Genomic DNA, 26,848 nt, shown 5'->3' with positions numbered 1-26,848 from the left:
GAATAGATCATCTTTTCTCCTTGATTATTGAAATCTTCCACTGCTGATATTCACATGGGACACTAATTTACTCATGTTTTTCACCCATTCAGAAAGGTCTACCCAGTAGAGACCGAATGCTTAACCATGGACCACAAACCTCTTCCACAGACCTCTTTGTCACCAATTTTCCAATCGTACTCATGCCAAGTTCCTGACCATCCAGCAAAACCTATAGCAGTAGCCCATGAATCAGTACACAAATGCATCTCCAGCCAGTTCTCCTTCCAAACAAAATGAAGAACCGTTTTCATTGCTCAAAGTTCTGACCACTTAAAGGATTTTCTTTTACCACTGTCCTTCAGGAACATCCCAGAAAGGGCTGCAGTGCTGCAGCTGTCCACTTTCAAGTGGTAACTGAATATTAGGCAGAATCATCTGTAAAACAGGCCCATGTTTTCTCTTCTTTAGTCGCCTAACTGTAAAGAACTCCCCAAGGGGCCATAGCTCTGACTGGGAAATAGGCAGCAATATAGCAAGAGTGGGGGCCATGGGTATTTGGGCCACTTCCTCATGTAACTTACTTGTGACTCTACTCCTTGCTCAAGCCCTAACTTGTACATACTTGTGCTAGTTTGAAAGGATGTATGAACCCCAGAAAAGCCATGTTTTAATCAAAATCCCATTTTGTAAAATGGCAGAATGATCCCTATTCAATACTGTATGTTTGAATCTGTAATTAGATCACCTCCCTGGAGATGTCTCCCAATCAAGAGTGGTTGTTAAGATGGATTAGGGGAGATGTGTCTCCACCCATTTGGGTGGGTCTTGATTGGTTTACTGGAATCCTATAAAAGAGGAAACATTTTGGAGAAAGAGAGATTCAGAGAGAACAGAGAATGCTGTAGAACTATGAAGCAGAGTCCACCAGCCAGCAACCTTTGGAGATGAAGAAGGAAAACACCTCCTGTGGAGCTTCATGAAACAGAAAGCCAAAAGAGAAAGCTAGTAGATGATTCCATGTTCACCATGTGCCTTTCCAGCCAAGGGAGAAACCCTGACTTTGTTCACCACGTGCCTTCTTGGACGAGAGAGAAACCCTGAACTTCATTGGCCTTCTTGAACCAAAGTATCTTTCCCTGGATGGATGCCTTTGATTGGATATTTCTATAGCCTTGTTTTAATTGGGACAATTTCTCAGCCTTAGAACTGTAAACTAGTAACTCATTAAATTCCTCTTTTTAAAAGCCATTCCATTTTTGGTACATTGCATTCTGGCAGCTAGCAAACTAGAACAATACCATTTGCATTTTATGATGGAGTGCTGCTATGCACATGCAACTTTATGGCTTGGTGGGTCAGACAAAACTGAGCTCATGATAGGCAACTCAATTCCAATGGTCATTTGGTGGCCCATGGTTAAGCATTCAGTCTCTACTAAGGCCTAGTATCAAGCCAAAGGCTGTTTCTCAAAAAGAGAGTAGATTTCTGCAGAGGATGGTAAGGCTCTACAAAACTCATAAAGTCCTGCATTTTGGTTCTCCTTTAGGGGCCTAACAAAGGTTCCATATATACTCTCTTTGCCACTGACACTTCCAGCACCATTGGATCTGCTGGATCATATGGTTCAAGTGGTAGAACAGATTGTACAGCAGCCTGGACCTGATGCTGAGCTTGCTCTTGTTCTAGTCCCCACTGAAAACTAGCAACTTTTCTGCTCACTCGTTAAATGGGCTGGGGAAGCACATGCAAATGAAAAATATATTGTCTCCAAAATTCAAAGAAGGTGTTCTAGTTGGCTAGCTTCTTGAATGCAATGTACCAAACAGAATGGTTTTTAAAAAGAGGAATTTAATAAGTTGCTCATTTACAGTTCTAAGGCTGAGAAAATGTTCCAATTAAAACAAGTCTATAGAAATGTCCAATCAAAGGCTTCTAGGAAAAGATATTTTGATTCTAAAAGGCCCATGAAGTTCAGTGTCTCTCTCTCATCCAAGAAGACACATGGTGAACACAGTCACAGTCTCTCCCTCAGCCTGAAAGGCACATGGTGCTGGCTGATGGACTTTCTGCTTCATGGTGCTACAGCATTCTCTGCTCTCTCTGAGTCTCCATTCTCCAAAATGTTTCCTTTTTTATAGGACTTCAGAAATTTATCAAGACCCACCCAAATGGGTAGAGACATGCCTCTACCTAATCCAGTTTAACAACCACTCTTGATCAAATCACATTTCTAAGGAGATTATCTAATTACAGTTTCAAAGATGCAATACAGAATAAGGATTAGAAGAAATGGTTGCCTTTACAAAATGGGATTAGGATTAAAACTTGGCTTTTCTAGGGGACACACACCCTTTCAAACCTGCACAAGAGGCAACTAGGGTATTGGGCCTCTTTTTTAGCTGTAGAAGGGGCCATAAGTAACAGCTTATCCTCCACCTTAGAAAGGCTATCTCAACATGTCCAACACCACTGGATGCCTAGAAATTTCATTCAGGTGGAAGGCCCCTGAAGTTTTGTTGGATATATCTCCCATTCCCTGACACAAATGCCAGAGAAGGGTGTTTATAGGGCTTTTCTCTGATGATGGAGCTATTCTTACAAATTTATTTCTCAAAGACCTGGTAAAAGGTGTATCTTCTTGACATTCTTGGGGTACTTGAGCAGGTCTTTCATGATAAATCCATTCCAACATTCCAGTCTCTCTAAGCCTTGGGATCTCCTCATCTATGTTATACCAGGGAAGTTCTGGCATTTCAACCACAGGTCATGTCAGCCACCTTTTGATCCATGTTTCAGGCAAATGCCCAAACATACCATTATTGCCTTTTCTAACCCCTCAAGCTACAACAATGAATCAACAATCTCTATTTAGTGGGCCCATATCAATAAATTCTGGCTGATCCAGCTTTATATTCTTTTTGCCTTAATCTCACACCCTTAATTTCTATTCCTGCACATATGCCCCTGATTTTTATCTATATAGATTGGAAAATTCAAGCAGTTCTTTTGGAGTATGCCATACCTCTCCATGAGTCACACTTTGTACCTCTCATTTTAGTGTCTTTTGGGACTTTAGTCTGGTTATAGGCCTGGAAGAAAAGAGGGGTGTTGGAGTGGGTCATGAAAAGAAGTAATGGAGTCTTTCAAGCCAATTAACTCAGTGCATTCCCTTGCAGTTTCATCTAGTGAGACAAGATTAATCTCTACAGACAGGTGAGTGAGGGCTATTTTCTCAGAGGAGGTGGATACAAGTTTAGCAGGCACTGAAGTGTTGCTCTCTTCAGGTGGAGATTGAATGACAGACTCCTTGGGGGAAACTGGAGGTTGGGAATCTGATTCCTTAATGCAGACAGGAGATCAGGTACCTGTCTCCTCAGGGCATGTTGGAAAATGGTGGCTGCTTCCTTAAAGCAGGGTGGATGTTGGGTGTTTATTTCCTCAGGGCAAAAGGTTTACCTAGCAAGGATTTAGCAGAATCAAGGGTTTCAATGTCCTCAATGCCATCATTGTCAATCCAGTAATCCTCATCCTAGTTTTCAAGTTCCCATTCCTTTCCAATCAATGTCCTCACTTTAACAGCATGCAATCTGAAAGTTGAGAATTTAGTTTACATTGTAAATTTGTTACATGAACAATGAAGCTCTCAGTTTGTTTTTCAGGGATGTTAAGTCTCCAGCCACAGGAAAGAACATTTTCTTTCAGAACACACATAGAAACTTTTACATCTTTCATACAGTGTTTAATATGCAAATTTGAAGCCTTCAGCTCATCCTTTTTTTATATCTGCATATAGCATATATAGGAACAACCAGTCACCCTCACTATACCTTGTAACTCCACAAAACACTGCCAAGATGTCAAAAACACTGTCACGCAGAGACTTACCTCATATAAGCTTATGATTAGTAGAATCGAATGGTGATATTTTGCATATCTCTTTTTCTACCTCATGCCATGGACCATCAATGCCATCTTGATGATTGAAAATAGTCTTTAGTGCTTTTGAATCTAATCACTATAGAAAACCAATTGCAAATATCCATTTGTAAGATTGTATTTCTCAAGAACCACTTCCAGTACCAAAACTGTGTTAGTCAGTGTTCTTTAGGGAACCAGAAACAACAGGAGATTTCTGTAAACAATATGAGATTTTATAAAACTGTCTCATGCAATTTTGGATGCATGCGTCCAAATTCTGTAGATCAGACTGGAAGCTGGTGACTCCAATGAAGGTTTTAGATGACTTCTCTAGGAGAGGCTGGCTGGCTGAAGTACAGATGAAAATTCCCTCTTCTGACTGCTAAATTCTTCACTTCTCATTTTAAGGACTTTATCTGATTTGATTAAATGTATAATTGAGGAATATACTCCCCTTAGTTGATTATAGATGTAATCAGGCATAGATGCAATCAACTTACTGGTGATGCAAGTTGATGAAAAATCCTTGCAGTAAGTTAGGCCAGTGCGGTTTAACCAGATAACTGGGCACAATTACCTGGCCAAGTTGACACATATTCCTAAGTATTAAAGTGTGTTTTTAGGAAATTGCTCATTTCATCTAAGTTGTCTAATCTGTTGGCCTATAGTTCATCATAGGATCCTCTTGTGATGTTATTTTTTTTAATTTGGGGGAGAGACAGTAGTTGTGTACCCCTCTTATTTCTGACTTTATCTATTGTCCTCTTTTTTTTCTTTGTCAGTCTAGTTAAGGGTTTGCCAATTTATTGATTTTCCCAAATAACTAACTTTTGATTTTATTGAATCTCTCTGTTGATTTTTTCTGTCTCACTTATTGCTTCTCTCAATCTTTGTTATTTGTTTCCTTCTGCTTTGTTTGGAATTCATTTACTGTTCTTTTCTTATTCCTCCAGGTATGCAGTTAGGTCTTTGTTTTAAGCTCTTTCATCTTTTTTTAATGTAGGCATTTAGGACTACAAATTTCTTTCTCAGAATGACATTTGCTCCATTCTATAGGTTTTGATATGTTGTGTTCTTGTTTTCATTTGTCTCAAGATATTCATTGAATTCTCTTGTAATTACCTCTTTGACCAACTGATTGTTTAAGAGCCTGGCATTTAATCTCCATATATTTGTGATTTCTCTGGTTCTGTCCCTGTTCTTGACTTTGAGCTCCACTCCATTATCATCAGAGAAAGTATTTTTTTTTGTAATTTCATTCTTTTTACATTTATTGGAAACTGTTTCATCCAATATGTGGTCTATCCTGGAGAATCATCTGTGAGCATTTGAAAAGAATGAATATCTTGCTGTTCTGGAGTTCAGTGTTCTGTAAATGTCTCTAAGATCCAGATATATTCTACCTATCAATCAGAGTGGTATATTCAAGTCTCTAACTACTATTTTAGAGATGGCTATTTCTCCCTACAGAGTTGCTAGTGTTTGCTCCATATATTTTACTACACACTGGTAGGTGCATAAATATGGTTATTTCTTCTTGGTGGAATGTCCATTTGGTTAACATTTAATGTTATTATCTGTCTCTTTTAACAGTTTTGTATTTTAAGTGTCTTTGTGCAATATTTGTACACTACCAGAATTCTTTTCTGGTTACTTTTTCTGGGGAATATCCTATTCCAACATTTTACTTTCAAACTATTTGTGTCCTTGGGTCTGAGGTGAGTCTTTTGTAGAATGGTTTAGATGGAGTATATTTTTATCCATTCTGCCAATCTTTGTCTTTTGATGGGAAGTTTAATAAACTAACATTTAATGTTATTACTGTAAAGGCAGTACTTACTTCAACCATTTTCTTCTTTGGCTTTTATATGCATCTTATTTTTATCTCTTAGTGTACATTTTTATTTACCCTTACTGATATTTTTCATGTCTACCCTCTCTTCTATGACACTGTCTCATGCCTTTCCTTTCAGCCTGCCTATCTCACTTTAGTATTTCTTGCAGGGCAGTTGTCTTGCTAATGCACTCTCTTAGCCTCTCTTTATCTGTGTATATTTTAAATTAACCCTTCATTGTTTCTGAAGTTCAAATACTACTATGTAAATAGCTTTGTTGGAACACAGTCATTATATTCATTTATTTGTTGTCCATGGCTACATTTAAAAAATATTTTTTATTGACAAATCTCACAAATACAGGCTATACAAGCTGTACAATCAATGGCTCAAAATATCATCACATAGTTGTGTGTTAATCACTCCAATCATTTGTGAAACATTTGATTCACTCCAGAAAAAGAAATAAGTAAAAAGAAAAAATTCATACATCCCATACCCCTTACCCTTTCTTCTCATTAACCACTAGTACTTCAATCTACCCAATATATTTTACCCCTTCCCCTCTATTACTTATTTATTTTTATCCATTTTTTTACTCATCTGTTCATACCCTGGATAAAAGGAGCATCAGACACAAGGTCTTTATACTGAGGTTATTGGAACGCAGCTTAACAGTTTCAGGTACTTCTCTCCTGCCACTAGAATACTACATAGGCTAAACAGGGCTATCTATTTAATGTATAAGAATAATGTCCAGGGTAACCTGTCAATTCCTTTTGAAATATCTTAGCCACTGAAATTTTATTTTGTCTCATTTCTCTCTTCCCCCTGTTGGTTAGGAAAGCTTTCTCAGTCCCATAATGCTGGATCAGGGCTCATCCAGGAGTTCTGTCCCATGTTGCTGGGAAGATTTACATCCCTAAGAGTCACATCCCACATGAAGATTGGGCAGTGGGTTCACCTGCCAAGTTTGCTTATAGAGTGAGGCCACATCTGAGCAACGAAAGAGGTTCTCTGGGAAGTGACTCTTAGGCATAATTATAAGTAGGCTTAGCTTATTCATTGCAGGGATAAGTTTCATAAGGGCAAACCCCAAGATTGAGAGTTCAGCCTATTGATTTGGTTGTCTCCACTGCTTGTGAGAATATCAGGAATTCTCCAAATGTGAGAGCTGAATATTTCCTCCTTTCTCCCAGTCCCCAAAGGGGACTTAGAAAATCTTTCTTTATTCACTGCATAAATTACTCTGGGATATATCAGGACAGACATCACACTAACCTATACAAACCAACAAGATCTCACATCCTATTCAAGATTCCATATTTATGGTGATCAACTAAAATGACCACACAAGTTAAATTAGGTAATGTGTTATCCAGAATATAATTTTTCACCAAATAAACATCTTTCCCTTTGGTCTCAACAGAAGTAGAAATTGTAAAATATGGACAATATCATCATTTACCCTATGTTCTGATCTACCTTAGTCATATAAATATCAGCTTCATTATATATCTAGTTGAAGTCTGATCACTTTTCAAACTTTCAAGCAGTTCCTGTATTGGGTAGTGCTGACTTTCACAGCTTCAGAGCTCTAATGATGAGTCTCACATAAATATCTAAACGTTGCTGGGAATGTCCAGGTTATATACAAGCAGTTCAGTATCACAGAATTTAGAAATAATAGTTACAACTCCAGAATAGATGTGACTGCTGTAAGAGCTTACAATCTAGGGACTTTAAAATAGGCCCCAACTTGATAACCCATTCTCTGAGTTTTTATATTATAGTTAGTCCATATGAGTGAGGCATGATAATATTTGTCTTTTTGTTTCTGACATTTCATTCAACATACAGTCCTTAAGGTTCAGTCACATAGTTGCATGCTTCACAAGTTCAATCCGTCTTGCAGTCACTCAGTAGTCCATTGTATGCATACACCACAGTTTTCTCTTCCATTCCTCAGTCATCCTACCCTTAAGGCACCTCTATTCAGTGGGAATTGCCAACATTGCCTCCATGAACACCAGTATTCAAATGTCCATTAGAGTCCCCTCACTCAGTTCCTCCAGGAACATACCTAGCAGTGGAATTGCAGGATCATACGGCAACCCTACACTTAACCTTCAGTGTAACGACCACACTTTCCTCCAAGAGGCTGCAGCTCTCAATTTCCTTACCAACAGTGAATAGGTACAGCTCCTTCTCTGCATTTTCTCTGGCACTTTTTTTTCCCCTCTGTTCATTTTAAAACAGTTTTAGTCACACATCATACAATCCAACTTAAGTAAATAGACATGCCTTCATCACCATAATCTATATGAAGAATTTTGTTTTCCACAAAGAATCCATACTGATCCCCCATATCCCCACTTGTTGACATTTAATTTTGGCATAATGCTTTTGTTATATTCAGTGGAAGCATATTACAAGGCTACTGTTGACTATAGACCCTAGCTCATATTGATCGTAACTTTTCCTGCCTACCATCCATTTTTAACAGTTTGGAATGTTGACATTCATTTGTTCTTCATGCAAAAACCTTTTTTATATTTGTATATTTAATCACCATCATAGTCCACTCTAGGCATTCTTAAGTTACACCATCTCAGTCTTTATTCTTTGTCTTTCCTTCTGGTTTCCTACATGCCCCAGCCCTTCTCCCCCAATCAAACTCACATTTGGCTTCATTCAATGTACTTATATTCTTGTATTATGATCAGATAGTATTGTGCTATACATTTCTGAATTTTTACTATCAGTCCTTGTTTTAGTTAGGGTTCTCTAGAGAAACAGAATCAACAGGGAACACTTGCAAATACAAAATTTATAAAAGTGTCTCACGTGACCGCAGGAATGCAGAGTCCAAAACCCACAGGGCAGGCTGTTGAAGCTGACTATTCTGATATAGGGTCTGGACGAACTCCACAGGAGAGGCTCACCATCTGAATCAGGAAGACAGCCTGTCTCTTCTAAATCCTCCTTAAAAGTCTTCTAGTTATTAGATTGAGCATCACTCATTGCAGAAGACACTCCCCTTGGCTGATTATAAATGGAATCAGCTGTGGATGCAGCTGACGTACTCATGATCTAATTCTATGAAATGTCCTCATTGCAACAGACAGGCCAGCACTTGCCCAACCAGAGAGACAGGTACCACCACTTGGCCAAGTTGACACATGAACCCCACCATGACAGTCCTGTTGTGCAATCTGTACTTCTTCAGCACCAAATGTCCAATTTCAACCCTCATTCTATCTCCTGATAACCTGTGTTCTTAACTTCAACTCTCAAAGTTCACTCAGTAATATCAGTTCATATTAGTGAGAACATACAGTTTGTTTGTCTATTTGTTCATTGAGGTATATTTGGACTGTTTCCATCTCTTGGCAATTGTGAATAATGCCACTGTAAACAGCATTGTGCAAATGTTCATTCTTGTCCCTGCCTTCAGTTCCTCTGAATATGTACCTAATAATGGGATTGCTGGATCAGTTGGCAATTCTCTACTTAGCTTCTTGAGGAACTGCCAAGCTGCCTTCCAGCATGGATGTGACATTTTACATTCCCACTAACAGTGAATAAATGTGCCTCATTCTCCAAATCCTCTCCAGCACTTGTCATTTTCTATTTGTTTTGTTGTTGTTGTTGTTAATGGCCATTCTAGTGGGTGTCAGATGATAACTCACTGTTGATTTGAACTCCATTTCCCTAATAGCCAGAGAAATTAAGCATCTTTTCATGTGCTTTTTAGCTATTTGTATTTCCTTTTGTGATAAGTGTCTACTCATGACTTTTGCACATTTTTAAGTTGTGTTCTTTGTCTTTTTGTTGTTGAGTTGAAGATTCTCTTTATATATTCTGTATACTAAACCCTTATCTGATATATGGTTTCTAAATATTGCCTCACATTGCATAAGCTGCCTTTTTTATTTTGTTTTGTTTTGTTTAGGCATGGGCATGCTCCAGGAATTGAACTTGGGTCTCCATCATGGCAAGCGAGAATTCAGCCACTGAGCCATGGTTGCACTGCCCTGGGTATAGGCTGCTTTTTTAGTTTCCTGACAAAGTTATTTGACACACAAAGCCTTAAAATTTGAGGAGATCCCATTTATCTATTCCTTTTTTTTTTTTTGAATGCTTATGCTTTGAGTGTAAATTCTAGGAAACCACCTCCTATCATAAAATGTATAAGATATTTCCTTATGTTTTCTTCTAAACGTTTTATGATCTTAGCTGTAATGTTACATCTGTGATCCATTTTAGGGTTAATTTTGTACAGAGTGTGAGATATCGATCCTTTCTTATTCTTTTGCATATCCATTATTGAAGAGGCTGCCTGTCCCAGGTGGGTTGGCTTGGCTGTGTCATCAAAGATCAATTTTCCATAAATGAGGTGGTCTATTTCTGAACACTCTGTTCAATGCCATTGGTCAGTATATCTATCTTTATGCCAGTACCACTGTTTTGACAACTGTAGCTTCATAATATGCCTTAAAGTCAGGCAGTATGAGACCTCCCACTTCATTTTTCTTTCTCAAGATATTTTTAGCTATTCAGGGCACCCTATCCTTATAAATAAGTTTGGTTATTGGTTTTCTTATTTCTGGAAAGTAAATTGATAGGATTGTAATAGGCATTGTATTGAATCTATAAATCAATTTGTGTAGAAGTAATATCTCAACTATATTTAGTCTTCTAATCCATGAAAATGGTATGATTTTCAATTCATTTATGTCTTCCATGATTACTGTTTAGCAATTTATTGCAGTTGTCTGTGTATAGGTTTTTGTGTCTTTAGTTAAATTTATTCCTAAATGTTTTATTCTTTCATTTTGCATTTCAAATATAATTTTTTTCTGGATTTCTCCCTTAGATTACTCACCACTAGTGTATAGAAACACTACTGATTTGGGGGCATTGATCTTATACCTTGCCACTTTGCTGCATTCATTTATTAGCTCTAGTAGCTTTGCTGTAGACTTTTTAGGATTTTTGACATAGAGTATCATGTGATCTCCAAACATTGAGAGTTTTACTTCTTCCTTTCCAATTTGGATGCCTTTCATTTCTTTTTCTTGTCTAATTGCTCTGGTCAGAAATTCCAGCACAATGTTGAATAACAATGGCTACAGTGGTCATCCTTGTCTTCTTCCTGATCTTAGAGGGAAAGCTTTCAGTCTTTACTCATTGAGAATGATGTTACTGTGGGTTTTTTATACATTCCCTTTATCATGTGGAGGAAGTTCCCTTCTATTCCTATCCTTTGGAGTGTTTGCATCAAGAAAAGAAGCTTGAATTTTGTCAAATGGCTTTTCAGATCATGTGGGTTTTTGCTTTGACTTGTTGATAAGGTGTATAACATAAATTGATTTTCTTATGTTGAACCAGCCTTGCATACTTGGGATTCTTTTCATTCGTCATGGTGTGGAATTCTTTTAATGGGGTGCTGGGTTCGATTTGCAAGTATTTTGCTGAGGATATTTGCATCTATATTCATTAAAGCAATTGGTCTCTAATTTTCTTTTCTTATAGTATCTTTGTCTGGTTTTGGTTGTAAGGTGATGGTGACTTCTTTTAATGAGTTAGGCAGCTTTCTTTCCTCTAAATTTTTTTTGAAGAATTTGAACAGAATTTGTACTAGTCTTTCATATGGGAAGCCATCTGGTCCTAGAATTTTCTTTTTAGGGAGCTTCTTGATGACTGATTCAATCTCTTGTGATTGGTTTGTTTAGGTTGTCTAGCTCTTCTCAAGTCAATGTTGGTTGTTCATGCTTTTCTAGGAAGTTGTCCTTTTCATCTAGTTTGTCTAGTTTATTAGCATATTGTTCCTCATAGTATCTTTTCATTATATCCTTTATTTCTGCAATGTCAGTGGTTATGTCTCCTCTTCCATTTCTGATTTTATTTAGTTGCATTTCCCTCTTTTTTGTCAACATATCTAGGCATCCATTGATTTTTATTGTTTTCTCAAAGAATTGACTTCTGGTTTTGTTGATTTTCTTGATTGCTTTCAAAATATCAATTTCACTTATTTATGCTCTCATCTTTACTATTTCTTTCTTTTTTTTGCTTCGGGTTTGTTTGATGTTCTTTCTCTAGTTCTTCCAATTGAACAGTTAATTCCTCAAATTTTGCACTTTCTTCCTTTTTATTATAGGCATTTAAGGCAATAAAGTTCCCTCTCAGCATCCCATGAATTTTCAGATGTAATGTTTGCATTTTCATTTGCTGATTTCTCTTGTAATTTCTTCTTTGGTCATCTGGTTGCTCAAATGTGTATTATTTAACCTCCATATATTTATGAATATATGGATTTACAAATATTTCTGATATTGATTTCCAACTTCATTCTATTATGATCCAAGAAAGTGTTTTGTATGATTTCAATCTTTTTCAATGTATTAGGATGTGCTTTGTGACCCAGCATATGGTCTATCCTTGAGAATGATCCATAAGCACTTGGGAAAAATGCGTATCCTGCTGTCGTGAGGTGTAATGCTTTGTAAATGGCTGTTAAGTCTAGTTCATTTATCATATCTCTCACAATCTATGTTTCCTTATTGATCCTCTGTCTACATATGCTATCCATTGATGGGAGCAGAGAATTGTAGACTCCAGCTATTATCATTGAGGCACCTATTTCTCCCCTCAGTGTTGTCAGTATTTGCCTCATGTATTTTGGAGCAGTCTGGCTGAGTGCATCTATATTTATGATTGTTATGTCTTCTAGCTGAATTTTTCCTTTTATTAATACAGTGTCCTTATTTGTTTCTTTTAAATGATTTACATTTGAATTCTAATTTGTTGGATATTAGTATAGCTGTGTCTGCTCTTTTCTAATTGTTGTTTGCATGAAATATCTTTTCAAAACCTTCACTTTCAGCCTATTTTTCTCCATGAATTTAATGCGAGTCTCTTGTAGATAGCATATAGATAGGTCTTGATCTTTAATCCATTCTGCCAGTCTATATCTTTTGATTGGGAATTTATTCCATTAACATGTAATATTATTACTGTTTTTTTCAACTCTTCTATTGTGACTTTCTTTCCCATAAATACTGTGATTAGTTTTTTCACACTTTAGAATTCTTTGTTTTCACCCAGTCTTCTTTATATTTTCCCTCAAGTCATTGATTTTATTTTTGATGAGATTTTCCACGTCTTTTTGTAATCCTGAATTCATAGTTTCAAACTCTGTATCTCATTTGAACTGTTGGATTGTTCCTTTGACTGGGCCATATCTTCAATTTTCTTAGTATGATTTATTATCTTTTACTGACCTCTAAGCATTTGATTTTCTTAATTACTTTATTCTGGGTTTGTTTCCACTCTTTTACCAAGGGTTTTCTTGTTAGATGGTTTCATTCTTTATCTGTTCTTTGACATTCAGTTCAACTTATTCTAGACCTATAGCATAGGTTCTGTTTAAATGATCAGAATTTTTCAGTTCTTGCATTTCTGTTACTTGCTCTGCCTATGGAGCCTTTTATTCTGAGGAGGGTCTCTTCAGATATTATAGACCCCAGAATGATTTTCCCAGCCAAAACAGGCCCACATCTCAAGAGCAAAGAGTAAGCTAGCATCAATTTTCCCTGAGGGTGAGACCCAGCAGGATTTCAGACATTCCTCTGATGCCTTTAGACACTGTGCTTTTCCTATCCTGCCCAGCATGTGACACCTGTCTGCCTACAGCTTCCTACTAGGTTAAAGTGATGCAGTGCCTTTAATTTCAGCAGAAGCTCCATGCCAGGTGTGTGGGTTGAGACAGAGGTAAGGTAGTAGGATGGATTTGACTGTTTCTGTTTTCCTTCCCTTGAGGCCTGAATTCCTTGAAGGAGGGAATCCACTTGAGCTGGGCCCTGCCCCCCTCTTCTTGGGGAAGGGACACACTTTAGGGAATTAACCCCTTTCACCTGACTAGATATTTTGTCTCTCAGACAAACTTTGATCCCTCTCTTGTCTGGAGCATTACTGGAAAATGAGAGTGCTTCCAGTTCTACTTAATGAGCTGTTAAGGAGTTAAAAAAAAAAGCAAAAAGTTTTTTCAGAGTTGAACCACCCCTTCTCAGGTTTGACAATCAAGAGCTTGAGTCGTTACATGGATCTATTATCTCCAGGCTCTATGAGTCCCCTTTTCTTAGGGCCCAGCCCTTTTACAGTGCTTTGTGCTGTCCAACTCAAAAAACTTCCTTTTTTATGTCAGTCTTGCCTCCTTTCTGCCAGGGCAAATAATCCTAGTTACTTTAGGACTTATTTAAAGTTTATCTGTGCTGGAGACCTGTTTCCCGTAGTCAGAATTTGTTAATTAATTCTGAAATTGGAGCTTGGTTAAGCTAAGCCCATGTTACTAGTAAAGTCTGTTTTCTTTTCCCTGTCAGAACCAACTTGCCATGCCCGTGGGGGAGGGGCACCACATTCCACAGCTTGGGGGGCTTAAAGTTCTGTGTGGAATATCAGCCATTCCACCTGGTCCAAAATGGTGCACACTGTGTGTCCAGTCACCTATGTTCCTCCTTTAATTCCTTTGCCTAGTCTATGTCTTTCTGTTTCTTAGAATGGCTAGTAATGTCTTGCTGGTGTCTTGGTTTCTGACTCTCTTCATGAGTTTACTCTGGAGCTCAGTTTCACTCTCTAGTCAATCAAGAAGATTGACTTCATGATAAGGTTCTTCTTTGACAATTAGTTCAACTTATTATAGATATTAAGAATAGCTCATGTGTAACTGATCACATTAAAAAAAATCTTATTCATCTGTTTCTCGCCCTGAATATTAAGTACAAGTTTTGAGATGGCACCATGTGTGCAATTGTATCATCCCCAGGAGACAGCTCCCTCTCCCTTCGTATTTTGATCTGTTGTATTTTTTTTCACTTTCCTCTATAGTTTTTTTTCACACTCCATTCATTGACTGGAGATAAAATTCTGGGAGGCATGTAACCTCAGAGAAGGTTTTCCCAATTCAGTATTTCCCAGTCAAAACAGTGTTAGCAACCTACAAAGGGCATTTTGATTGGTTGCAAAGTCCATAGGAAGAAGATCTGAAGAGATGCCAAACTTCTCTTTTATGTCTCCCCCAGTGTGCTGGTTTGAAGCTGTTAAGTATCCTTGAAAAACCATGTCCTTCGATCCTCATTCAATTTTGCTGGATGGGCTCTTTTTTATTGTTTCTATGGAGACATGACCCACCTAATTGTGGGTGGCAACTTTTATTTATGTGTTTTCCATAGAGATAGGTCTTCACCCATTCAATGTGGGGTTGTTTACTGGAGTCCTTTAAGAGGGAACCATTTTGGAAAGAGCCACCAGAACTGACAGAGCCAACAGAATGGAGTCCTGGAGGAGCCATTAAACAAGCCTGGAGAGAAAGCTATCAGACATTGCAGTGTGTCTATCCAGCTGAGAGAGAAATCTTAAATATTATCATTCTTTTTGATCCAAGTATCTTTCCCTGAATACCTTAATTTGGACATTTTCATTGACTTGAAGCTGTAAACTTGCAATTTAACAAATTCCCCTTTAAAAAAAGCCATTCCACTTCTGGTATATCACATTCTGGTAGCTTGTAAATTAACACAGATTGCAGTATCAGAGAAGTGGGGTGCTGCTGCAGTTTGCAAATACCAAACATGTTGGAATGCCTTTTTAAATGGATAAGGGAAGATTTTGGCAGAGTTGTGAGAAGCTTAATAGATAAGGCTTAGAGTGCTTTGAAGAGACTGTTGGGAGAAATTTGGATACTAAAGATACATCTGATAAGACCTTAAACAGACATGATGCATGTGTTATTGCAAACTGAAAGGAATGTGATCCCCAATTTAAAGTGGCAAAGAATCTGATTAAATTGTCTGCTGGTTTTAGAAGAAGAGCAGGTATTTTATACAAGTCTATCTTTTTTGTAAAAAAAAAAAGAATGTACAACTAAAGCTTATTTGATTTTTAAAAATCAGTTCATTTAGTGATAATGCACATTTTATAATAAAATTTTATTAAATGCTGGTATTTGATAATTTAAACAGTATCATTCATGTAAAAATCATGTTGTGGTATGTAAATTTTTCTCGTTTTTTTCTTTTTTGTAGCATGCAAAATTTAATTAGAAAATTTAGAGCTCACAAAAGTACATATATTTTGCTCACAGCTCATAAGAGCATTGTCATAAATTTACTTAAGATGCAAAAAAAGATTCAGTTAGGCTTGACATTTATGACTATAAGATTTTAAGCTGAATTCAGATTATTTTTGTTATTGAGGTGCACATGATAATAATTGATTCAGACTACCAATGAACTTATGTTTATTGTGTAACCAAAATATATTGGTTTTATGATATGTCTGGACCAATAATTTAAATGATAAGAGATCTAACTGAAAACCCCACTGACATACTCTTAGAGGAATAATTTTAAAATGCAAGTAGCTTTGATTTTCATTTTCCTGAATACTACAAGATAAATTTGTATTGTACAATTAAAATTTGTTCAAAAACTCAAGCCCTAAAGTATTGTTTTCAAAAAACAATTTTTAAGTTAAAACTTCATTTAAAAAAGAAAATGAAAGAGGTAGTATGTGAAAGTATTTTTACTTAAAATTTTGAACCCCTGCACCAATTTATTATAATGGAATTTAACCTTCTGCATATTAATGTTATTTTGCATTCCACAGTCAAATTTATAAGCCTCACAGAATGTTAAAGCTCAAATGCCACTAAAGATAGTGGCATATAAATGGAATATCTTCAGTAAATTCAATAGAAACTGTACTGCATTACATAATATTGTGCATTCAGTTAATAGTTTAATGATAATATGTTTAGTGGTGATATAGACAAGATATAGCTAAATGTATTTTGAGTCAAGGGCTCTTCATTTAATCAAGGCTTTCCCTTTTCATATATTTTTACCATATAGAGAAATATCCTTCAAAACAGAGTGATTTGATTCTTCATTGCTAGAATAGCATGTAATCATTGTAAAGCTATCCATACTAATCCTACCAGAAAATTACTCAATAACTCTGGGAGAAATATCCATAAGCCAGATGGAACTAATGTACTTCACAGTATTCTGTTCTATATACAAGCATACCATAGTTACTTGTGCACATTGTACAATGGTACATACCAAAAACATCAGGCAAAGAATTAAAGTTAGAAACATTACTGTTAACTTGCTCTAAGTGGAGGCATTTGGAAAGCAATAAATAGCATCATAAAACTAATATTGATAACTCTACCTGTCAAGGGTGAATACTGCATATTTTTCATAAAGGGTACGCAGTGTTCCTAGAAATACCACTAAAGACAACTCAAATTTTTCAGATAAAAAAAGTGCACAAGAGAAGGGAGCCAAGATGTCAGCTTAGTGAGATATGGGATTTCGTTCATCCTCTGGAACAGACAGTAAATAAGCAGGAACAATACAGAACAAGTGCTGGCACCACATCAGTGACCAGACACACAGTGTACACCAGTCTGGACAAGCTGGACCGGCTGCAATCCCACACAGAACCGTGAGTCCCCCAAACTGTGGCAGCCAGCACCCCTCCCACACAGGTTGGCTCCCAGAGGGGAAAGGAAAGAGACTTTACTAGCAGCGGGGGCTGAGTGCAACCAAACTCCAATTGTGGAATTAATTAACAAATTCTGACTACTAAATATAGGCCCTCAGCTCAGCTGAACCTTGAGTAAAAGCTGAAATTGCTGTTTTTTGCCCCTGCACAGAGAAGGCAGGATAGATGGAAAAAGGGAAAAAAAAGAGTTTTTTGGATCAGACAGTACCAAATACTTGAAAGGGTCTGGGCCTGAAGGAAAGGAGGGGGCACATAGGACCTGGAGATACACAGAGCAACATACCAACTTAAGCCCTTGATTGGCAAACCTGAGAAACAGGGGACCTGCTCTGAAAAGGATCTTTTTTCTTTTTCTTTTTTGTGGCTGGGTTTCTATGGCTTGACTGCTCTTTGGACACAACAACAAATCTTCCCAAAGCTCCAACTGCCCTAGGCAAGGGCACAATTAATCTTTCCTGACAGTTTGTCTGGAGGCTTTGCCTTCCCCAGGAGAGGGGTGGGACCCAGCTCAGGTGGAATTCCTGTCTCAAGGAATTCAAACCCTTTAGGGTATGGAAAACTGAAGCGATTAAAGCCAGCATACAACCTCTCCTCAGTCTCAACCACACCTCCAGCAGGGAGAGTCTGTTGAAGTTAAAGGTACCACAGCACCTTATGCTTGTGGGTCCCACAGGCAGACAAGTGCCACATACTTGGCAGGATAGGAAAAACACAGACTCCAGAGGCTTCATAGGAAAGTCTTTCAACCTGCTGGGTCACACCCTCAGGGAAAACCGATGCAGGTGATGCTGTTTTCCTGAGAGGAGGCCAGTTTGGTCTGGGAAAATCTGACTGGGGTCTATAATACCTAAGTAGACCCTCCTAAGGGAAAAATTGAAATAAGAAAAACTATACAGGCAGGGCAAGAAGCAAGAAAATAAGAAAATGAAAAATTCTGGTCTGTTAAACAAAACCTAAGCTAGAGGTCTAGAATAAGGTGAACTGAATGTCAAAGAACAGAAAGACAACAATGTCATCCAGCAAGAAAATCTTAGGTAAAAAAAAGTGAAAACAATCTCCAGAATAAACTAATTAAGGAAATTAAATGCTTAGATCCCAGCAAAAAATAATTAATCATAATAGAAAAATAGAAGGTATGGCCTAGTCAAAGGAACAAGCCAACAATTCAAATGAGATACAAGAGTTAAAACAATTAATTCAGAATGCTTGAACAGACATGGAAAACCTCATCAAAAATCACATCAATGAATTGAGGAAGGATGTAAGGAAGGCAAGGAATGAACAAAAAGAAGAAATTAAAAGTCTGAAAAAAACAAACCACAAAACTTATGGAAATGAAAGGCATGGTAGGAGAGATGAAAAAACAATGGAAACATACAATGTTAGATTTTGAAAGGCAGAAGATAAGATTGTGAACTGGAGGGCAAGAAATCTGAAATCCAACAAGCAAAAGAAAATATAAGGAAAAGAATTGAAAATTATGAGCAGGGACTCAGGGAATTGAATGGGAACATGAAGTGCATGAATATGTCTGGTGGGTGAAGAGAAGGGTAAAAGAAGGAGAAAAACTAATGGAGGAAATTAACACTGAAAAGTTCCCAACTCTTACAAAAGATTTAAAGATCCAGGAAGGGCCAGGTACCCTGAACAGAATAGATACAAATAGATGTACTCCAAGACACTTACTAATCAAAATGTCAGATATCAAAGAGAAAGAGAGAATTGTAAAAGCAGCAACAGAAAAACAATCCATCACAAACAAGGGAAGCCCAACAAGACAATCTGTAGATTTTTCAGCAGAAGCCATGGAGGTGAGAAAACAGTGATGTGATATATTGAAGATACTAAAAGAGAAAAACTGCTGACCAAGAATTCTATATCCAGAAAAATTGCCCTTCAAAACTGAAGGGGAAATTAAAATATTTTCAGACAAAAAAAATCACTGAGAGAATTTGTGACCAAGAGACCGGTACAGCAAGAAATACTAAAGGGGGCACTGGAGACAGATAGGAGAAGACAGGAGAGAGAGGTGTGGAGAAGAGTGTAGAAATGAAGAATATCAGTAAAGATTAAAAGAAGAAAAATTAGATGTAACATATAAAATCTAAAAGGCAAAATGATAGAAGAAAGTACTGCCTTTACAGCTATAACACTAAATGTTAATGGATTAAACTCCCAATGAAAAGACATAGCCTGACAGAATGGATTTAAAAACAGAAACTGTCTGTATGCTGTCCACAGGAGACACATCTTAGACCCAAGGATAAATATAGGTTGAAAGTGAAAGATTGGGAAAAGATATTTCATGCAAACAATAATCAGAAAAGAGCAGGAGTAGGAACACTAATATGCTACAAACTAGACTTCAAATGTAAAATAGTTAAAAGAGATAAAGAAGGACACTATGTATTAATAAAAGGAACAATTCAACAAGAAAACATAGCAATCATATATATCTATGCACCAAGCCAGGATGCTCCAAAATACATGAGGCAAACACTGAAAAGAGAAATAGATATATCTACCATAATAGTTGGAGACTTCAATTCCCCACTGCCAACAATGGAAAGAACGTCTAGACAGAGGATCAATAAAGAAACTGTGAATTTGAATAATACAATAAATGACCCAGATTTAACAGATATTTTTGGAACATTACACCCCACAACAGCAAGATACACCTTTTTCTTAAGTGCTCATGGATCATTCTCAAGGATAGACCATATGCTGGGTCATAAAGCAAGTCTCAATGAATTTAAAAAGATTAAAATCATACAAAACACTTTCTCAGATCATAAAAGAATGAAGTTGGAAATCAATAATAGGCAGAGGGCCATAAAATTCACAAATATATGGAGGCTCAACAACACACTCTTAAACAACCAGTGGGTCAAGGAAGAAATTACAAGAGAAATAAGTAAATATCTAGAGACAAATGAAAATGAAAACACAACATATCAAAATTTATGGGATGCAGCAAAGAAGTGCTAAGAGGGAAATTTATTGTCCTAAATGCTTACATCAAAAAGGAAGAAAAGGAAAAAATGGAAGAATTAACTGCACACTTAGAAGAATTAGAGAAAGAAAAGCAAACTAATCCCAAAGCAAGCAAAAGGAAAGAAATAATGAAGATTAGAGCAGAAATAAATGAAACTGAGAACATGAAAACAATTGATAAAATCAACAAAACCAAAATTTTGCTCTATGTGAAAATCTATAAGATTGATGGACACTTAGAAAGGTTGACAAAAAGAAGAAGAGAGAGGATGCAAAGAAATAAAATCAGAAATAGAAGAGGAGACATAACCACTGGCCCCACAGAAATAAAGGAGATAATGAGAGGATACTAGGAACAGCTTTATGCTAATAAACTAGACAATGTAGATGAAAGGGACAACTTCCTAGAAAGGCATGAACAACCAACATTGGACTTGAGAAGAAAAAGACAATCTCAACAAACCAATCAAAGTAAAGAAATTGAATCAGTCATTAAGAATCTCCCAAAAAAGAAAAGTCCAGGACCAGATGGCTTCACATTTGAGTTCTATCAAACATTCAAGAAAAAATTAGTAGTAATCTTGCTCAAACTCTTCAAAAAATTGAAGAACAGAGACGGCTACCTAAGTTATTCTATGAAGCCAACATCACCCTCATACCAAAGCCAGACAAAGATATTACAAGAATATGACAGACAAATCTCTCTAGTGAATATAGATGCAATAATCCTCAACAAAATTCTTGCAGATTGAATCCAGCAGCATATTAAAAGAATTATATACCATGACCAAGTAGGATTCATTCCAGGTATGCAAGAATGGTTCAACATAAGAAAATAAACTAATGTAATATACCATATCAACAAATCAAAGCAGAAAAATCACATGATCATCTTGATTGACACAGAAAAGGCACTTGACAAAATTCAACATCTTTTCTTTTTGAAAACATTTCAAAGGATAGGAATAGAAGGGAACTTCCTCAATGTGATAATGGGAATATATGAAAAACCCACAGTTCACATCATCCTCAATGGGGAAAACCTGAAACTTTTCCTCTCAGATCAGGAACATGACAAGAATGTCCACTAACACCACTGTTATTCAACATTGTGTTGGCAATTCTAGCCAGAGCAATTAGACAAGAAAAATAAATACAAGGCATCAAAATTGAAAAAGAAGAAGTAAAACTCTCACTGTTTGCAGATGATATGATACTATATGTTGAAAACCCTGAAAAATCCACACAAAACTACTAGATGTAATAAATGAGCACAGCAAATTGGCAGGTTACAAGATCAACACTCAAAAATCTTTAGTGTTTTTATACACTAGTAATGAACAAACTGAGGGGGAAATCAAGAAAAATCCATTTACAATTGCAACCAAAAGAATAAAATATTTAGGAATAAATTTAACTAAGGATACAAAAGACTATAATCAGAAAACTACAAGAAATTGGTAAAATAAATCACAGAATACCTAAATAAATAGAAAGGCATACCATGTCCATGGATTGGAAGACTTAATATAGTTAATATATCAATTCTACCTAAATTGATTTACAGATTAAATGCAATACCAATTAAAATCCCAAAAACTTATTTTTCAGAAAGAGAAAAAACAATAACCAAATTTATCTGGAAGGGTAGGGTGCCCCAAATAGTTAAAAATATCCTGAGAAAGAAAAATGAAGTCAGAGATCTCACGCTACCTGATTTTAAGGTGTATTATGAAGCTACAGTGATCAAAACAGCATGGTACTGACACAAAGGTAGATATATTGACCAATGGAATTGAATAGAGTGTTCAGATATAGACCCTCTCATCTATGGACAATTGATCTTTGATAAGACAGTCAAGCCAACTCACTTGGGACAGAACAGTGTCTTCAATCAATGATATTAGAGAATTGGATATCCACATGCAAAAGAACAAAAGAGATCCATATCTCACACCCTATACAAAAATTAATTGAAAATGGAACAAAGACCTAAGCATTACATCTAAGCCCATAAAACTTTAAGAAGAAAATGTAGGGAAATATCCTATAAAGATAATAGGCAGTGGTTTCTTAGATCTTACACCCAAAGCACAAGCATTGAAGAAAGAAAGAAAGAAAGAGATGGGAACTCCTCAAAATTAAACACTTGTGCATCAAAGAATTTTATCAAGAAAGTAAAAAGACATCCTACACAATGGGAGATAATATTTGGAAACAATATATCAGATAAAGGTCTAGTACCCAGAATATATAAAGAGATTGTTCAACTCAACAACCAAAAGACAAACAACCCAATTACAAAATAGGCAAAAAACATGAACAGAGACTTCTCAGAAGAGGAAATACAAATGGCCAAAAGGCACATGAAAAGATGCTCAATTTCCTTGGCCATTAAGGAAATGCAAATCAACACCACAGCGAGATATCATCTCACACCCACCAGAATGGTCATTATCAATACAACAGAAGACAACAAGTACTGGAGAGGATGTGGAGAAAGAGGTACACTTATCCACTATTGGTGGGAATGTAAAATGGTACAACAGCTGTGGAAGGCAGTTTGGTGGTTCCTCAGGAAGCTAAGTAAAGAATTGCAACATGATCTGGCAATACCATTGCTAGGTATCTACTCAGAGTTCATGAGGGCAAGGACACAAACATACATTTGCACACCAATATTTATAGCAGCATTATTTACAATTACCAAGAGATGGAAATAGCCCAGATGTCCATCAATAGACAAGTGGCTAAACAAGCTGTGCTATGTACATATGATGGAATATTATGCAGCTGTAAGGCAGAATAAATTTATGAAGTATGTAGCAACATGGATGCACCTTGCAGACATTATGCTGAATGAGATTAGCCAGAAACAAAAGGACAAATACTTGTGTGGCCTCACTGATATGAACTAACATTAGTAAATGAACTTGGAGAATGTCAACTAAGAACAGAAACCATCAGGAGATAGAAATAAAGTAGATATTGGGTAATTGGAGATGAAGGGATACAGATTGTGCAATGGCACTGACTGTAAAAATTCAGAAATGAATAGCACAATACTACCTGATTGTAGCACAATAATGTTAGAACACTGAAAGAAGCTGAATGTGAGTATGATAGAGGGAGGATGGCTAGGGGTACAAATGAAATCAGAAGGAAAAGTAGATGATAAATTCTGAAATGGTATGATCTAGGAATGAATGCCTAGAGTGTACAATGATAGTGACTAAATGTACAAATTAAAAAATGTTTTTGCATGAGGAAGAACAAAGAAATGTCAATATTTTGCAGGGTGTTGAAAATAGATGGCAATTCACAGTTTAAAACTTTAACTTATATGTATGACTAAAGCAAAAAAATGTTTATTTGATACAAAATTTATATTTAGACTAGTGCATTTCCTAGTATAACTTATATGGACAGTTTAATTGAACACCATAACTACATGGAACTTTGTGTAGTGCATGAGATTTTGTAGATTTTGTCCAGAGTGATGCCCCAATAAATCCCAGCATGATTTAAAGAATGAATAAAAAAGAGTATTTACAAATTGTTCAGAAAGGGGAAAATTCAAGTTTCCCATGTGGAGAATACCTGGTGTTTTCACAAGCAGTGGGGCAACCAAAACAATAGGCTGAGCCCTCAATCTTGGGGTTTGTTCATATGAAACTTAACCCTGCAAAGGATAGGCTAAGCTTACTTTAAATTAAGCCTAAGTGTCACCCCAAGAGAATCTCTTTTGTTACTCAGATGTGGCTTCTCTCTCTCAGCCCACACAACAAGCAAACTTACTGCCCTCCCCTTCTCTATGTGGGACATGACTCCCAGGTGTGTAAAGCTTCCTGGCAACAGGGACAGGGACAGAAATTCTAGGATGAGCTGGGACTCAGCACCAAGGGAAAACTTTCTAGAGCAAAAGGTGTAAGAGAGAAATGAGACAAAATAAAGTTTCATTGGCTGAGAGATTTCAAACAGAGTTGAGAGGTTATCCTGGAGGTTATTCTTAAGCATTATATAGACATCAGCTTTTTAGTTAAAGCATATTGGAGAGGCTGGAGGGAAGTGCATGAAAATGTAGAGCTGTGTTCCAGTAGCCATGTTTTTTGAAGATGATTGTATAATGATATAGCTTTCACAATGTGACTGTGTGATTGTGAAAACCTTATGTCTGAGGCTCCTTTTATCTATGATGTGGACAGATGAGTAAAACAAATGGATTAAAAATAGATGATGGGGGAACAAATGTTAAAATAAATTTAGTAGATTGAAATGCTAGTGTTCAATGAAAAGGAGTGGTGAGAGATATAAAAAAATTAGAGGAAACAAAGGCTAAAATATTTTGGGTAGATGTATATACCAGAAGTCAATGAGAAGGAGGGATAAAAGGTATGGTATCTAGGAGTTTTTTCCTTTTATTTCTTCTTCTGAATTGATGCAAATGTTCTGAGAAATCATCATGGTGATTAATATACGACTATGTGTTGATACTGTGAGTTATTGATTATATACCAAAAATGGAATGATCATATGGTAAGAAAGTTCACATTTATGTGTTGTTATGTTTTTAAAAATGTTTTTAAAAATAGAAACTACATAGAAAGTAGGAAGATTAAAATGTAGGATTATTAGAATTATATTAAATATATGTGTTTTATTTAATAAAAGAAAGAAGATATGGCTTAGCCAAATGATCAAATTTAAAAGTCCAAGGAGATACAGAATTTGTAACAACTATTCAAAGATGGTCAAACAAGTATCCTAAATAATTTTATATGATGGAATAATCATCAATGAGAGATTAAAGAAGTAAGGGATATTAGGGAGACACTAGGAGAGTATAAAGAATAATTTGAATGAATACATAAAAAAATAGCAGATATTATGGAAATGAAAGCTACTGTAGGTGAAATTAAAAATATACCAGAGACACACAGCAGTAGATTTGAAGAGCAAAAGGAAAGGATCATTGAACTAGAGGGCAGAGCAGCCTAACTTGAACACATAAAACAAAAGACAGAGAAAAATTGTAAAAATTTGAGCCAGGTCTTAGGGAAATGATAGACAAGACTAAGTGCAGAAATATATGCATTATAGGTGTCCCAGAATGAGAAGAGATGGTAAACGTCCAGGAATATTTGAAGACATAAAGGCTGAAAATTTCCCAACCCTTCTTAAAGACATTAGTATGCAAATCCAAGAAACCCAACATACTCCAATTAGAATAAATGCAAATAGACCCACTCCAAGTTGCATATTAGTCAGCCTGTAAAATGCTAAAGAGAAGGGGAGAATTCTGAAAGCAGCAAGAGAGAGCAATTCACAACATGCAAGGGAATCCATATAAGTCTCAGTTCTGACTTCTCATCAGAAACCACGTAGGCATGAAGGCAGTGGTATGGTATATTTAAAATTCTGAAAGAGAGAAAGTATCAGCTAAGAATTTTTAATCCAAAAAAGCTGTTCTTAAAAAGAGAAGGAAAGCTCAAAATATTCACAGACAAAAGCTGAGAGAGTTTGTTAAAAAGAGACCTTCCCTGTAAGAATTACTGGAGGAAGTTCTACTGGTTGTAAAAAAGAAAGGCCATAGAGAGAGAGGCTTGGAGGAGAGTATCGAAGTGATGATTATTAGTAAAGGTAATGGAAAGGGTAAAAAATGAGGACTATGATAGATCTGACAAATAAAAGCCAAAGGCTAAAATGGTTGACATAAGGGTGTCTTTTACAGAAACAGCATTGAATGTTAATGGACTAAACTACCTAGCCAAAAGAAAAAAATTGGCATAATGAATTTTAAAATATGGTCTAGCTATATGTTGTTTACAAGAGACTCATTTTAGACCCAAAGATATAAACAGGTTGAAAGTGATAGGACGGAAAAACTTATGATACGCAAGCAGTTACAACAACAAAATAAAACTAGGGTAGTTGCGGTAATATTAGACAACATAGACTTTAAATGTAAAAATGCTGTAAGAGACAAAGAAGGACACTGCATATTAAAAAAGAGACAATTTCACCAAGAGGAAATAACAATCATAAATATTTATGTGTCTGATCAAGGTGCCTCAACATACATGACATAAACACTGCAAAATTGAAGTGAGTAATGGATGAATCAACAATAGTTGTGAGAAACTTCAACACACTACTCTCCCCAATAGATGGAACATTTAAAGAGGATTAAAAAGGAAACAGAGAACCTAAATAATGTCATAAATGAACTAAATCTAACAGACATATACAGATCATTGCACCCCAAAACAGAAGGATATACCTTCTTCTCAAATTCTCATGGAACATACTCCTGGATGGACCACATGCTGGGGCACAAACCAGTCTTAATAAATTTAAAAGATTTGAAATTATACCAAGCACTTTCTCTTATCATAAGGAAATGAAGTTTAAAATCAGTAACAATCAGAGAATCAGAAATTTCACAAATATATGGAGATTAAAAAGCATGCTTCTAAACAATCAATGGATCAAAGAAGAAATTACACAATAATTTAGTAAATATCTTAAGATGAATGAAAACA

Source organism: Tamandua tetradactyla, chromosome X, assembly GCF_023851605.1.
Source record: "Tamandua tetradactyla isolate mTamTet1 chromosome X, mTamTet1.pri, whole genome shotgun sequence".
NCBI classification, from domain to species: domain Eukaryota; kingdom Metazoa; phylum Chordata; class Mammalia; order Pilosa; family Myrmecophagidae; genus Tamandua; species Tamandua tetradactyla.
This window is presented reverse-complemented; position numbering follows the sequence as displayed.